The following is a 4,671-nucleotide window of genomic DNA, read 5'->3' as shown; positions in this document are numbered from 1 at the left end:
TGTAGCAACATGAATACATGGCATAAAAAATAACATCAGGGAAATGACTTAGTAGAATTCTAAGTCCCTGAAATCAGCAACATTATGAGGGCTACTTTGCATGCATGTGCTAGTCACCACATTGATTACAAAAATACATGGCATACACCCCTGTAAAGATGGCATGGCATAGTCCAAAACACATGTAGGGCTCAAGACCATAGGAGGCACAAAATAATCATAGCAAAAATGACAAATGCTCAAAAACTGATAAGAATCAGGAACTAACATTTTATAGCACTCTTTCAACAGCATTTTAGGCATCAAGATGGACTCAAACAAGCATGATGCAATGGAACAAAATGAAGAGCACATCCTAACGAACATTTTGATATATCACACGCCCAAAACGGGGCTACAATGATAGAGTTATGGCACGATGAAAAGTGCATGAAAATGTTGCAGACTTAGGAAAATATGAGGTCAACCTAGGGTTTCCTCAGATCTGGATCTGGCGTGGATTCCGAGGATCGCCGGAGTTGCGGTCGGCCGGAGAGGAAGAAGACGACTGGCGTCGAGGGAGAGGCGGAGCTGGGGTCAGGGAAGAAGGGCGGCGCCGGCGGTGCGGTGGCGCGGAGCTCGGCGTGGTCGGCGGTAAGCTCCCAGGCGGCGGCCGCAGCCAGACCGGGCGACGACTAGGAGGAGGCGGCGCAGCCAAGGCGCAGGCGGCGGAGCGCTCCGGCGGGAAGGCGGCGAGCGAGGCGGCCGGGTGGCGCGCGGTCGGGCGGCGGGGAGCCGCGTGCTTCGGGGGCCGACGTCGGGCCTGGCAGGCCGCGGGCGCGCGGTGGTCGGGGCTGCCACGTGGCAGCCCGTAAGTGGAGGGAAGCGGCGACGCGATTTTTGTCCGGCCGGACCGGACGTGTCCGGTGGCGCGGGGTGGAAGAAGGCTAGGGTTTCACCCAAAAATTCGGAGGAGTGCACAAATTTATAGGTAGAGGAAGCTAGGAGAGTCCAAATGGAGTGCGGTTTTCGGCCACGCGATCGTGATCGAACGACCGAGAGGATGGAGGAGGTTTGGGTGGGTTTTGGGCCACTTGGGGGGGTGTTGGGCTGCAACACACGAGGTCTTTACGGTTCCCCGGTTAACCGTTGGAGTATCAAACGGACTCCAAATGGCACGGAACTTGACAGGCGGTCTACCGGTTGCATACCAAGGCCGCTTGGAAAATTTCGGTCTATTTCGAGAAAGTTTAACACCTGCACACGAAAAGAGGCAAAAGGGGGCGCCGGAGGACGTAGGAGTGCCCGATCGCAAAACGGACAACGGGAAAAATGATCGGACGCATGAGACGAACACGTATGCAAATGCGATGCACATGACGGCATGATATGAGATGCATGACATGAACAAAATGCAAAACGAAAACAAGAACCCAACCACGAATCTCATAACTTAGTGCCGAAAATGGCAAGAGTTGGAATACAAATATGGTAAGTTACATACGGGGCGTTACACTGACCTGACTAATTGGAACACGGGTTGTTTCTCCCTTGACGACTACCCGGACTACAGATATTGTCGAGCTGCAGCGGAAGCTTGATGTGGCAGGGGATGACATTTCCTTAATCAATAGGCGTCTTGACGAGTCGCAAGGTATGTATTCGGAGCAGTGCTTACACATACATGTTTGTAATATAAGCGTGACACTAAAAATTGCATACTGGTATATATATATATATATAGGATGGATCTATTATGATAACACCCTCTAAGATTCTTATTCTGAGATCACTTGCCTCAAAACAGCCCCCCACCTGACCGGACCCGCCTCAAAACAAGAAACAAGAAAAGCCCCCGCCCTGCCCCACCTGCCTCCTTCTGCCGGCAACAGCCCCCCACCCCGACCCACCTTCTCCCACCTCCCTCTGCCGCTCCGATTCCATCCAGCCCGCCCCCACCCCCACTCCCCGGCGGCTACATTTCGATGGATCTGGCTGTATCCAGACCAGTCGTCCCCTAGCCACCTTCCTCTCGCACCAGAACGGGCCACAACCCCTTCCTGGATCCATGGCGGTCGCTTGCCCCTCCGCACCAAACCATCGCCGGTCAGGGACCAAGGCGTCGCCGGTCCTGGCGAGCACCTCCGCGCACCCGCCGTCCACCCCACGCCATGGCTTCGCTCCTGACTCCTTGGATCCCTGGTGACCTCCTGCTGGCTGCCACGGCTGGATACATCCTTCCCACCCCTGGATCCGCAGCGGCCCTGCATCACCGACCTCCGCCTGTCCTGCGCCGGCGCCCTTGGATCCACAGCGGCCCTGCATCACCGATCTTCCTGGCCCTTCCTCCGCTGGATCCACCCGCCCTGCCACCTTCCACCATGTCAACGCCGCCGGGGGGCAAGGTCTTCCCCTCCCTCTCTGTCAGGGCGGCCCCATCGAGCAACTCCCTTCCCGTATCGCCGGCGTGGCTGCAGTACACTCCTTGCTCGCTGCAGTCCGCACGGTGGTCTCTGATCCGCGGCGTGCAGTGCACCTCGCCGTGCGAGTGCGGTTTAGAAGAGTTTTTTCGTTTTATTCTCGATTTTGCTTATGCAGTTCTGCTAGATCCCGCGAGCAGTGCGCCGCACCCCCCGATGTGGTTCATCCATGGCCACCTCGCGCGATCTCCGCGAGCAGGTCAACTTTGTGCTGGACCTCGGGTGGGCAGGTGGACTGCACGACGCATGGATAGCGGTGGTGCTCGGGCGGCGCCTCATGCAGCTCCTTCCTGTACCGGCTTTGCGCCCAGTGCGGCTCGGTTGGCGCTGCCATGAAGCTCGGGAGGTACGCCCTCGACGACGGTTGACCATCCCATTCCTCCCCCAAAAAATTGTGCCATAATTTTATTTTGCTTTATATTTTGCAGTGCAGCTCGCATGGACGTGCAGTGTGGAAACATGTGTGAAGGAGAAAAAAAAGGATATCATTGTTTTTCTGAAGTTCGGTTTTATTGTTTGAGAAAACACTTGTGTATGATGCGAGCTGGCTGTGTGCTAACATGTGTCGAGAGGTTCACTTTCTTGCGTTCAAGAGGTTCTCTTTATATTCCTTGGGAAAAATGCTGAGAAAAATAGTGCAATTTTTTGGACAAAAAAGAAATCATCGGTTTGGCTTTGAAGACAAAAAAGGCAATACTCCGACGAGTGACACGACTATATCTTTTTTCCCTTCGATGCAGTTCATCTCTTGTGTCTAATGCATAAAAAATCAAAAAAGAAATGTAATTCGCTTGTATCTCCCATGTGGTACATGCTTTTCCTTCCACACGAAAACTAAACAAAAAAATGTAAAAGAACAGTACGTAGTAAAAGGACAACAACCAAAAACAATGAAGAAAAAACAGAAATGCAATTGATCTCATCGTGTTTAACGGTCCACTTTTCCTTTTGGTATTTTTCAAAGGGATATGAAAAAAGAGAGGTTCAAATGGCGTGCAACAGCAGTGCACACTTTGAAAATTAAAGCCTAATGTGGTTGACTAATGTGATTGTGGATGTGTGAGTGTGGCTGTGTGAAAATAATAAATGGCTATGTATATTTTGAAGCTCACTTTGATGTCTCACGCAGTTTGCTATAAAAACCTATATGTGGTTCACTCGGTAAACAGAAACGAAAAAGATCTCAAAAATAAGCTCACTTCTTATTAGATGTAGTTCAAATCGGTCAGCCCCATACGGTCCACCTGCCTAGTCTATGCGCATAAAAAATAATAAGTATGAAAAAAGCAATAAAATCTTATGCGGTTTACTTATCGTAGTGTCGAGGTTCACTTTCGATAGTGTTGCGGTTCACTTACACCTCGACATGAAGCGTGCTCTACTTCCTCGTCATGGAAAATTTACGTCCAACAAAAAAAGTTATGCAAGTCGCTTGCACGTCCGATGCAGTGCGGTTTTCAGTATGAAGCAGTACGGTCGGCCGTATGATGTTGTTCATCTCGTAAGTGCAAAAAAATTGTTACGGAAGCGAAGAAAAGTAATGCGGTTCACTTCTTGGTAGTGTTGTGGTTCATTTACACCCGATGTGAAGTGCACTCTACTTTCTCGTCCTTGAAAAAAAATTACGTTTGAATAAAATAAACCATGCAGTTCTCTAACACGTCTGATGCAGTGCGGTTTTTCGTCCGATGCAGTGCGGTTTTTCGTCCGATGCAGTGCGGTTTTCAGTCGGATGAAGTACCCACGTCGATTTGGGTGTCGCGAAAAACAGAGTGTCCGCATTTCGGTAAAATCGAAACTGCTCTTAAACCATAAGGTATTAGAGAGAGTGTTCTACATGAAAAAGTTGCGTCTCGTCGATATCTTTCCAACAGCATATGATTTGAATTATTCTGACCAGCTGTTCATAAAAATTTCGCGAAAAACAGCCGCTGCCTCTCGAAGTCAGCCGCACAATTTTCAAAATTAACTAAAATCCGTAAGGAATCTCAAAACCATTTCAACATATGAAAGTTGCGCCTTGTCCGTAGCTTTCCAACGGCGTATCATATGTCTCGTTTCGACAAACAGTTAGAAAACTGGAGCAAAAACAGTACCGAAAATTTCAAAAAATTTAAAAAACAGAGTTCCACGATTTAGTAAATTTGAAACTACTCTTAAACCGTAATGAATTAGAGAAAGATTTATATATGAAAAAGATGCGCCTCGACGA

The 4,671-nt window shown here is 49.6% G+C and overlaps 1 long non-coding RNA gene across 1 annotated transcript; it reads left to right on the top strand.

Annotated features, from left to right (window-relative positions):
• Window positions 1-1,867: 1,867 nt before the first annotated feature.
• On the top strand, window positions 1,868-3,036 carry LOC123130583 (uncharacterized). Its single transcript, XR_006463883.1, has 2 exons — window positions 1,868-2,805; window positions 2,888-3,036. It is a non-coding gene; the product is annotated as an uncharacterized lncRNA (long non-coding RNA).
• Window positions 3,037-4,671: the final 1,635 nt, after the last annotated feature.

This window comes from Triticum aestivum, chromosome 6A (genome assembly GCF_018294505.1).
Source record: "Triticum aestivum cultivar Chinese Spring chromosome 6A, IWGSC CS RefSeq v2.1, whole genome shotgun sequence".
In the NCBI taxonomy this organism is placed as follows: domain Eukaryota; kingdom Viridiplantae; phylum Streptophyta; class Magnoliopsida; order Poales; family Poaceae; genus Triticum; species Triticum aestivum.
Note: the sequence above shows the minus strand (reverse complement) of the source record. Positions and strands in the feature narration are given on the sequence as shown.